Source organism: Megascapheus bottae, chromosome 16 (assembly GCF_031878675.1).
Source record: "Megascapheus bottae isolate mThoBot1 chromosome 16, mThoBot2.hap1, whole genome shotgun sequence".
NCBI classification, from domain to species: domain Eukaryota; kingdom Metazoa; phylum Chordata; class Mammalia; order Rodentia; family Geomyidae; genus Megascapheus; species Megascapheus bottae.
The window spans coordinates 40,795,862-40,808,156 of record NC_143524.1 but is presented as its reverse complement, the minus strand read 5'-3'; the positions used below and the strand labels follow the sequence as shown (position 1 = coordinate 40,808,156).

At 37.8% G+C, this 12,295-nt stretch overlaps 1 protein-coding gene across 3 annotated transcripts in view; it reads left to right on the top strand.

Annotated features, from left to right (window-relative positions):
* LOC150053280 (uncharacterized) overlaps positions 1 to 12,295 on the top strand; it is a 187,980-nt gene that overhangs the window by 63,268 nt on the left and 112,417 nt on the right. The window lies entirely within an intron of this gene.

Here is a 12,295-nt window from a genome sequence, read left to right as displayed (position 1 = left end):
CAAAGAAGACAGAGACAAAAGGCAAGAGAGATAGCAGTAATATAATGGAAGATGATGAAGGGAACATACAGAAGAATGAGGTTGGAGAGATAGGGAGGAGGAAAGAGAGAGGACAAAGAGACAGAGTCAAACAGAAGGCAGAGACAATGGATAAGAAGATTGCATACTGCAGGAAAGAGTAAGTTTCCTCTCTGCCCACTTCTCTCAGACACATGTCCTATTCTTTTCAGAAGAGCAGAAGCTAACCTCACTGTGGGGCTTTGAGGGAAGAAGGTACTCACCACTGTGAATCCCGAGTCTTCTTCTAGTTCAGTCAGACTAGGGGATGGAAAGTTGTTCTTGCTGGTAGGTGTTTGCCTAGCTTTCTGGAGCCAGTTTGTAAACTGAAGAAACCAGTATAATAAAAAAATAACAACAGATATGACTTAATGATGAGCGATATAGTGATACTAGCTCCACAGGTGCTACCAGCACAAACCTGTTTATCATCTACTGATAGAAAGATAGGGACCAAGTGGAAAGCCAGAGGTGTTATTTTACACCTACTTTAAAACTTTGTCAATTGTCAGTATAAGAACTTGTCAATGTAGCTAGTGTGTAGTTAAATTTATATATTGATTTATACTGGTCTACATTTAAATTCTAGTGTGATCATTTGCTAGTTGCATTAGTCAGGTTACTCAAAATATCAGTCTCTGCCTTCTCATTTTTTTTTTGCCAGTTTTGGGGCTTGAACTCAGGGCCTGAGCACTGCCCTTGGATTTTTCTCAAGGCTAGAGTTCTACCACTTGGGCCACAACACCACTTCCAGTGTTTTTCTATGTATGTGGTATTGAGGAATTGAACCCAGGTCTTTGTGCATGTGAGGCAAGCACTCTATTACTAGGCCAAACTCCCAGCCCCTGCCTTCTCATTTTTGAAGTGAAAATGTCCTCTAGGGTTACACTGACAAAGTAATCTTAGTGAATTAATGAATCTTAGTTGAATTAAAGTAACATAGTGAATATGTAGTAAAAAAAACTATTGTTTTCTTAAAGTGTGCTAAAATCATGTAGTTATCGGGCGTGTGTGTGTGTGTGTGTGTGTGTGTGTGTGAGAGAGAGAGAGAGAGAGAGAGAGAGAGAGAGAGAGAGAGAGAGAGAGAGAGAGAGAGAGAGAGAGAGGGAGAGGAGAGGAGAGGCGGGGGGTGGGTACCATGGTGAAGCCCCTTCGAGCAGTGAACATGCTCCTTAATAAAAATGAATGTTAGGAAGATGAAACATGTCCTATCTTGGGCATAAGTGCTAGGGGAAGGGGAGTTGGGAGAATGGAGAAGGTGGAGGAGAGTGAATGCGGTCAAAATACTTTATTTACATATGTGACCACGGAACAGTGAAGATTTTTGAGATTGGTTTAGGAAGGGAAAGGAGTCAGAAGTTGAGTGGGAGAGGGAGGGACTCAGATCAAGATATATTGTATGCATAAAAAGGACATGTCAAGATGAAATTAATTGAGGCAAATTAAAAACTTACAAAAACATTAAAAATAATTTTGAGAACAGGAAAATTATTTAAAATACTTAAAAATTCACTACTATTGGAGCCGGGAGTTTGGCCTAGTGGTAGAGTGCTTGCCTAGCATGCACAAAGATCCAGGTTCAATTCCTTGGTACCACATACATAGAAAAAAGCCAGACGTAGTGCTGTGGCTCAAGTGGTAGAGCTCTAGCCTTGAGAAAGTCCAAGGACAGTGCTCAGGCCCTGAGTCCAAGCCCCAGGACTGGCAAAAAAAAATTCACTACTATTGGGAAGAGATTTCAGAATTCTCCTTTGGTGGTATTGATGCTGGAGTCCTGAATAATGGTAACTAAGAAGAGAACAGTATGCATTATATTCAGAGGAAGAATATCATTGACATCAGAACTCCAAACTTTCACTATTCTCTATGTGAAAGCTAAAAGGAAAATGAGCTTTAATTTCATGCCTTGGGTAATGATGATGTGTTTTTAGTCCTCAAGGCAGCATAAACCGAACACAGATCTGGCCCAACAAACTTGAATAGTGACTATGTATAGTGATTATGTATATTAGCCAAGAGGTAGTCATTAAAAGTGTAAAACCCCAGCTAGGCACTGTGGCTCATGCCTGTAACCCTAGCAACTCAGGTGGCTGAGATCTGAGGATCAAGGTTCAGAGCCAGCCCAGGCACAAAAGGACCTGAGACTCTTATCTCCAATTAACCTCTAGAAAATGGGAAGTGGAGCTTGGTTCAAGGGTAGGGTGGTAAGCCTTGAGCTGAAGAGCTCAGGTACAATGTCCAGGCTGAGTTCAAACTCCATGACTCACAAAAAAAGTGCAAAACCCCAACCATGGTGGCACATGCCTATAATCCCAGCATTTAGGAGGCTGGGGAGAGAGGATTGCAAATTTGAAGCTAGCTTAAGTTATATGGTGAGACTTCATCTAAAAAGAAAAGATGTGGAAAGTGTAAAGCCTTTTGTTGTTGTTTTTGGCTTTCTTTGTTATTTTTAGATAGGGTCTCACGCTACAGCCCAGGCTACATTGGTACTCACTATGGAGCCCAGTCTAGCCTCAAATTCAGATCCTTTTGTCTCAGACTCCCAAGTGCTGAAATTACAGGTGTGTACTATCACTCTTGGGCATTTATCCAAATGTTTATGTGCGATTACAGTAAAGACACTTGTACATCCATGTTCGTTGCTGTACTAGTCATGATATCCATGCTATGGAAATGGACTGGATGCTGTACCATAGAGAAGATCAAGACAATGTGATACAGTGACATATATGTAGATATACACAATGGAATTTTGCTTATCCACCAGGAAGAATATTATGTCATTTACAAGGAAATGAATAAACCTGGAAAAATTATGTTAAATAAAGTAAGTCAGGCTCAGAGGGACAAAGAGTATACGCTTTCTCTCATATGTGGAAGTTAGATATAAATCATGAGCAGCTATGAGAATGCATAAAGGGTCATATGCATAGATATAAAAACAAATGAACTGAAGTATGGTATAATACACAGAAGAGGATTGGAATGGTGTAAATCCTTCAAAAAACCAACACACAGTTAAACAAAATGAATTATCAGGAAGTAGGGAAACATTATTGGAGGACAAGAGGGCAGATGAATGGAGAGAGGAAGGGTAGGTAGCGCAACATAGTCATAGTATTCAATACATATATGTAAAAATGGTAATGTGAGGGGAAAGATCAGATTGTGAGAAATGGAGAGAATGATGGAAGGGGCGATACTGAGCAAGCTTCATTGTACTTGTAATCTCATATGTTTAATAAAATATAAAATGCTCTTGTAAAAGATTTCTGTTTTTACAAATGTATTATGAAAGCATTACAGAAAGAAATACATCTGGAAGTTTGTTTGGAAATCTGTGGGTTTGATGATTGACTTCTTCCTTCTGATAAATTAACACTGCATAAAAGCTGAGGATAGTAGCATAAACCTGGGGGGGGGGAACTAGTCCAGTATGAACCAAATCTGTTTGTTTTCCCAATTCATCAAATTGGAGTCTTGAAAATTCATAATGCATGCTATCTATAGTAAAATTAAGAAATTTTTGATTATGCACCACACCCATGCCTGTTATCAAATGGTCTCTTATTACCCATAATGACCTCACATTTGTTTTTGAGAAAATTTTCTGAATGAAATTTCCCCTGCTTAAACCCCTGCAATTATTTCCCATTATCTCCCAAGTAAAGTTGTTTTTTAAATTGTTGGGGTAATGTATTAGAGGGGTTACAGTTACATTCACCAGGTAGTAGGTGCATTACTTCTTACACATTTTTTTGTCCCATTTCCCTCCTCCACCCCCTCCCAATCATCTCCAAGTAAAGTTCTTAATACAAGACCCTCTGTGATCTCTCTCCTGAAGTTCTTTCTACATTCATGTTCTACCATTCTCATCCACATTTCACAAGTAAGTTAGATATTCTGTCTAATCAAAGGCATTTCTGTAGCTCTCCAATTTGTTTTACAAGAGGGTACTTTTTTGGGGGTGATTTCCTCTCTGTTTTCTGAATTGTTCCTTCCTTTTTCTTCACATGGCAATTCTTATTCATATAGAACTCAGCTAAGAAACATCTCTACTGAGAATTTTTCTCCCACTCATTTCCCAGTAGATTGGGCACTTCTTTGATCTACCAAAGCACACTGAGATTGTTAACAGACTGCTTATCATATTATACAGTGACTGATCATTGATATGCCTGTTATCTTCTAGATTGTGATTACTTCAAAGGTAAGAACTGAGTCCTTGATAGATAGGAAGAATGATGGAAAGGGTGATAGTGATTCACAGCATTCATAATTTGACATGTTGAATTGTATAATTTGTACAACAACTCAAATATAATAAACAGATTGGATTCATAAGACAAAAAATTGAGTATTAATCATTGTATTTTTAGCCTCTAAAGAACTTACGTTCAACAGGTATTAACATACCATTAATACATATGGACATTGATTTCATAATGGGATTTTTATGTAAAATATTTTGCCTCTTTTACTGATACATCAAGTAATAAGGACTGTATTACAAACTAAGGGGCCAAATTAAAAAAAAGCCACTGAATTTGTAATTATCAATGAATTCATAACATTAACATCAGAGGTATAAATAGAAGTTGGCAGTGAGAGAAGGATGCTTTGAGAAAGTTGTAATGGAGACTTTTTTCATCTCACATTACCTGTGCCACCTGGAAGAAGTGTTGGTTATACCTCACATTTTTGCTGTGGAGAGAGGCATCATTCAGAAAGTCCTCTTAGAGAGCTTAGTAACATGTATGTTGAAGATAGGGACAGAGAAAAACAGACAAAATGGATGGAAAAATGCCATTTGTGATTATTTTCTCTTGTAGGTAGCAAAAATGGCATTCCTGAGCTGAGGAAAGAGGAAAATATTAACATAGAAGTTATTGGAGAATCGGGTACAGTGGCTCACACCTGTAATCCTAGCTACTCAGGAGGCTGAGCTCTGAGGAACAAGGTTCATAGCCAGCCTGGGCACTATCTCCAATTATTCACTAGACTCTTATCTCCAATTAGCCATTAGAAAATGGGAAGTGGGGCTGTGGCTCCAGGAGTAGAGTAGTAGCCTTGAGCTGAAGAGCTCAGGGACAATGCCCAGGCCCAGGTGTAGGGTGGTAGCCTTAAACTAAAGAGCTCAGGGACAGTACCCAGGCCCAGAGTTCAAACCCCATGACCCACCAAAAAGAAAAGAAATTCTTGGAGTCCAGGTACTGGTGGCTCACAACTAAAATACTTAGAGGTTGAGATCTGAGAATTCCCTTTCCTAGTGAGTCCAGGCAGACAAAACCATGACTCTTATCTCCAATAAACTAGGAAAAAATCCCAAGTGGAGGTGTGGCTTGAGTGGTAAATAAGTAGTATGAAAGAGAGCTACCTGTATCAACCAATCAACCAATCAACCAACACCAATTTCTTGAGTGATTTTATTCGTTTGTTGGATTAGATGTATTAAATATAGAATTTGCTTAAGCATAGTTAGTGTTGTACATATTTTAATATGTAGTAGAAGCTACAGTTTTTGTGGAACAATTTATGTTTGTAGAGTGAATTTGAAAGGACTGCAAAAACTTACTTTTGCATTATTTTCTATAGTGAGTCCCATTTATTGTATTAGAGAACAGATAAGAAAAATGTACCCAAAAGTTCCATAATATAATCAAATCATATTCTTCCTAATCATTTTGTTTGTACTGCTTTCTTCAGTGCTACTTCGTTCATTTTAAATTTGTGCTTCCTACTCTTTAGTCAAAGACACTTACCAGTCTTATTCCCTCCTATAAAACTCGATGATAAGATTTTTAATTTTCTCCAGCCTCAAATAAAGGAACTCAAATAATGTGGGGAGTGGGAGAAGGAGAAGGAGGGAGAAAGGGAAAGGAATGGAGGGAGAATATAAAATGATTTCAGGAGAACACACACATGTAATATGAGAGAGATAGATGTTACCTGTTTTCTGTTTCTGAGATCTGGATTTTTTTCCCAGTTGATCAACAGACTTTTATTTCAGGGGTAAAAGCCTGAGAAGGATGCCCGTGTCTTCCAGGAAGACTGAAGGGACAATGGCACATTCTCTTTGAGATTTGAAATTTTAAAGTAGGTTCAGTGACACTTTTGAGATCACCAATTTTTACACTGACAGGAAGAGACACAGAGAAACAAATTTTAAAGATTCTAGCTTTAGTCCTTATTTGACCTCAGAGCCCATCGACAGTTGCTTTCTAATTTCATACATAGAAGAGATATAAAGATAAAATTTCAGGCAGGCCAGGCACGGTGGCTCACACCTGTAATCCTAGCTACTCAGGAGGCTGAAATCTGAGGATCATGGTTCAAATCCGGCCCAGGCACTAAAGACCGTGAGACTCTTACCTCCAATTAATCACTAGAAAATGGGAAGTGGAGCTGTGCCTCCAGGGGTAGGCGGTAGCCTTGAGTTGAAAAGCCCAAGGACAATGCCCAGGCCCAGGGGTAGGGTGGTAGCCTTGAGCTAAAGAGTTCAAGCCCCATGACCAACAAAAAAAATAAAAATAAAAAAGATAAATTTCAGGGTTAATGACTTCATTCTTGAATGAGACAGTGTGCAGTATAATTAAGAGGGGGGCTCAAATGCATTGTTTTACACACTTAATACCAATTTATTTATCTTATTATTCACATTTTATAAATGCTATCCTTTTTCCCAAGAGAATTTGAAGTAATTTAAATGAGACATACATCAGTTATAAGGAGAGTTAAAAGGGAAAAGACAAAAGTAAAGACAAAACCATAATTCAGTGCAACGTAAAAGTGCTTACTGCTGCATAAATCTGTTCATAAATCTGTAATTTGCATAAAGACAATGCCATGATGTTTTGTGATACAGATTGCTATTGTAATTCATTTTTTCTTTCATTGAAGCTTTCCAGCACAGACTAGATCAGGCTTTATAGTATGATAACATCAAAAAGTAGTACTTTTAATATGGTATCTCATGTCCAAGATAGAATGTTCCTAAAAACAGGATGAGAGCTGTGGGATTTTTGTGGCCTAGCCTCAGAACTCATTCACTGTCTCTTCCTACCATGTGTGTTGTTCATAAAGGATCAATCCTAATACAAAGAAATGAGCCTACTCATTCTATGAACACTGGGAAGTATTATGGAAAAGGGCATTCTAGAGGCTAGGCACTTCAGACATATTAAGAGACTGGACTACAGATACATCTAATTGCACTGACTTAGATCCAAACGCCATTGAAATTATGATAATGATTGTAATAATACAACACTAGTTTATCATTTAGTAACAATTCTTATGTTATGTTCTTCTATTTTAAGTATCATATATAAGAAATTCACTTTATTCTCATAGTACCCTATGATTCAGATATTATTATTGTCATCATTTCGAATGAAGATACTAAGGGCTAGAAAAGTAACTTGCCACAATTCCAAATGCCAGTACATTGTAAAATTGGTATTCCACTGATGACAGTTGATTTTTTGACTCTGAGATCTTAATAATCAATTTTAAATCATTTAGGTGGAAAGTTTATCATTCTACAATATAGTCTTCTTGAAATTTTAAAAACTGCTAAGTAGAATCACAACAATTGTACTTTTGGAACAGTCAAGATAATTGTCACAGCAATCGCACGGCCAACACAAGAGATACTCTCTTGGTTGTAAGCTGATATATGTTAAGCACCATGAAGAGCAGATGGAACATGTTTCCTTTTATTATGCCTCTATGAATATTGTTTCTGTGATCCGAACGTTTGATAAATCTGAATAGTTATGAGTTTGAGATTTAGTACCCGGGATACAGTTCTTATCCTGGTGATTTAGTACAAACCTCTGTGAAGAGACTGACCAGGGAAGCATTGACTGTTATGTTCAGAATGAGTATTCGTTTATATGATTTTTCTTCCTGTGTCAAACACCTTTGTGTATATCCCATACAGAAACATTTTTATAAATGCATGTCCTGAAACCCAGTTGCTCTTCTACTACCTCTTTTCTAGTAGCTGTGTGTCTATATGTGTTTTGTATATGTACTGGTGGGTAAATTGATACGTGTGCATGTGTGTGTGTATGTGTGTGTGTGTGTGTGTGTGTGTGTATTGTAACTGTGTCAACTTGGCCCACATACATGCAAATTGAGATGTTTTCTGCATCGGGGCTTTCCGAGGATAGCTACTTTAAGCTTGCCAAAACTTGCTCCGGCATTAAGTCTGAGTAATATGCTTATTATATCCTAAGACATTTTAAGAATACAGGGAAGGCTTGGTGTTTCTATTCTCTTTCCTTAACAGCCACCTCCTTTTCTTATCTTTTAAAAAAATTTATTTTTGCCAGTCCTGGGCTTGAACTCAAGGCCTGAGTCTGTCCTGGGGCTTTCTCAAGGCTAGAGCTCTACCCCTTGAGCCACAGTACCACTTCTGGCTTTTTTCTATGTACGTGGAACCAAGATATTGAATCCGGGTCTTTGTGCATTCTAGGCAAGCACTCTTCCACTGGGCCAAACTCCCAGCCCCCTTTTCTTACCTTTTCATCCCTCACCAGACCATAAGTAGAAGTGAAGGGTCTTGCTATTACTCAGTCTGAGTTCATTCTGGATAGAATGAAGCCAGTTATTTAAATATTGTACATTGTTGGAATTTACTGTACCAGTATTGTTCCTGAAGAACTTTAAAAATTTGGGCTTTGAACATCTTATCTAAGAAATGGGTATCTACTCCAAGGGATGTGGATGTATCTCAGTGGTAGAGCACTTGCTTAGCATATTTGAGGCCCTGGGTTTGATTCCAAGCACTGAAAAAGAAATAAAACAAAATAACATAGGGAAAATGCAATTCTATTTTTTCTAAGAACTTTAACACTTCAACTCCATCATTTGGGTAAATGATCCATCTGAGTTAATTTTTGTTTATATGTGGTCTGCCATAGTGGGAATGAGTGTTTAACAATGATCTGTATGTAAAGAAAGCTTGCTCCCCAGGGCAGTGATTGTGGAGATGGTGTGGACCTTGAAGATATCCTCAAGTCATTTAAGTGTCTGGTATCAAAAGAGATTTTGGCACCTCATCCATTTCTCCCATCTTTGTGTTATAGTTAAAGATGTGGACATTTTGCTTTAACTAGTGTTCTCTACACTGGTATTCATGATATGAGTTGATACAGTTTGGAGTGGCCTTCATCTGTATTATGCCCATTGTACTTAATCCCACAGGCTTAGTAAAGTTTTTTTTTTGCATTTTTTATTGTAATTAGTAAAAGGGTTACATGATATTTGCCAGATAGAAGGTGCATTAATTCACGTACATTAATACCCTTTCACATGTCTTGGTACCCATTTCCCTCCCCCCCCCACACCCCCCACCCTTCTTGGTTTTCCCCCCTTCCCTATCAAATTTCAAATAACCAAATACCAATAAATTCAATATATCAGATAACAAAGTGAGATACTATAACAATATGAGATAACCAAGGGACAGCAAAGGAGATGAGAGACAACATAGTACATTAAGGACAACAATCATTCGTTATATGGCTTTTGTTTCAATATCCTGGAGGTCCTTTCAATTAGCTTCATACTATATGGCCTTATGTATCAAGATTTTGCTCTATTGCAGATCTCTGCTAGTAGAGCCCAAGGTTTCTACTGATTATGACGAATGAGGGAAACCATAAAGTTTTTTTTATTCATCTGATTGCAACAAAATTTCAGTTTAATAATATAAAGTTCACTAACACAAGATCCAATTTTATTCTTGTGCATGTTGATATCTAGTTTTCCCTGCATTATTTTTTGGAAAACATTTTCCCCATTTAATTTTTTCCAGCCTAGTCAAAAGTCAATTGACCCCCCCCTAAAATACTTTACTTTTGTTATCCTAGTTCTATGGATCTCTCTATGCCAGTGCTCTTGCTACTACTGCAATATTATTGTTTTGAAATTGTTGTATCTTCTAATTTTATTCTTGTATTCCAATATTATGTTGGCAAGTTTCTTATTTCTATATGAATTATGTAATTGGTTTGGTAATTTCTGCAAAAAGAGGCAGCTCTGATTTTGGTAGGAAGACTATGCTGAATCTGGAAATCAGTTTGATGAAGAATGCCACTTACTGGTGTTAAGTGGCTTCTTAACGGTGGTAAGTCTTCAGAACCATAGGCATGTGATGAATGCCATATGGTTAGACCCTTTTATGTTTCTCTAAGAAGATTTTATGTTTTTTTTTATCATATAAATTCCTGCCTCCACTTTCCAGAGAGAGATGGGTCCCTGTAGGGTCTAATTCCCACCTTTGTCTCACCCTTTGGAGGTAGAAAGTGGAAGGTGCTAGGGAAGGAAGTCAAGGATCATTTTCAGAGAACACATGTGCAGCACTTTGGTGATGACAGGTATGCTTGTTTGTGAGTATCTTCTCTTGGCCAACTGAGGGGGCAGTAGAGAAAAAAATGTTGATTTTTTTTTTTTGAGATGACAAATTAGAAAGCCTTCATGCAGGGAATATACTCCTTATTAGTTTGGAGAACTAATGACAGGCTTCATGACAGCTGGCCATCAGCTTACTCTTATGTATCAGCTGACTTGTGGTATTTAAGACTGCATTGCTAGGTAAATAAGTGAGGTGAACCAGGCACCTGATGGAGCAGATATTGTGGGCTACAGCCTTCTACTCTAGCCTTAGCCGGCTATTAAGTCTGACAACCAAGGAGCATCATTTTGTAAACAGTTTTCAGACATATGATAGAATGAATAAGAATGCCTAGAAATATAAATAATGGTCATTTTCTTATATTGGCATTTTGAAAATTTCAGTTGAAGAAAAAGAAAATGAAATATATGAGCACTTTCAAGTTACAAAAGTAAAGCATCCTAGATTTTTTTGGGTTACAGTAATGAAATATTATAGTTTGTTTTTGAAACTTAATGACTTCAAATTTACTAGAATGATCAAATATGCTCCTTGTTATAGGCTGAGTTGTGTGCTCTACTCTATCTCCAAATTATGACCTTGTTTGGAAAGAAGGTAATCGCAGGTAATATTAGTTGAGATCACAGGAGATGGAGTGGGGTGGTCTTCTAATCCAAATTATTTCTGTTCTCGTAAAAAAGAAGGCATGACTCTGCCATGTGGACATTCACAGCAAACATTTAATCTGTAAACAAACATCCTTGGTGGTCATTTCTTCCTCTACATAGGCATTGTGCTCTCAAACCATCCCACATCCACCTGTGTTTCTCTGCTCCTCACCCTATGCAAGTCAGAGAAGCATCCCTTGAATCTGCAGATTGATTCTACGGCCTCCCACAGATGCTCAACTCAAGTTCCTTACATCAAATGTCATCATATCTGAATCTAACCCCAAAACATCCTCCTGTGTATATCCGTAACTCAAAACACCACACACAGTGCAAATGCTGCTATCATTGCTATGCTGTATTGCTTAGGGAATGTCAAGTTTAGGGAGAGTTTATATTTGTGTGTCAGTACTGACACATTTAAAAAACATTTTTAATATGTACTTGGAGCCCACAAATATGGAAAGCCAGTGGCCCATGCTATGCACTAAATACTGGCATAGGAGCATAGTACTGATAGCTGTATCCCAGTTACTCAGGAGGCTTAGATCTGAGGATCATGGTTCAAAGCCTAGGCAGAGAAGTCGATGAGACTTTCACTTTCAATTAACTACCAAAAGCCAGAAGTGGCAGACCACAACCCTTAAGCAAAAAAGGCAAGAAAGAGTGCAAAGCCCTGGCACTAAAAGCAAACAAACAACACATCTAGGACTATCTGAATAGAGGATCACAGTAGCTCAAAATCTATGTACATATGGTCATAAAGGATGACAATAAATGAAATGAACTCTAGGATATGGAAGAGGTCTATCTTTGGGATTGTTGTTCTTGATATACTATATTATTGCTTTTCTCTTTTTTTCCCCTTATGCTTAATCTCATGTGGTTATTGTATCTGACTCTGTTACCTGGTATAGTGTATATATGTTTATTTTAAATGGAGAAGGGACAGGGGGAAAACAAGATGATTGGGAGGGGATGATGGTGAGAAAAAGAGACAAAAACATAAGAAGGAGTATCAAGGTGTGAGAAGTAATGTACCCACTACCTGACGAATGTAACTGTAGCACCTCTATACATTACCCCAACAATAAAAATTAAAAAAAAAAGAAGGCATGTGGACAGAGAGATAAACACACCAGTTTAAAGTGACAAGGTAACTCAG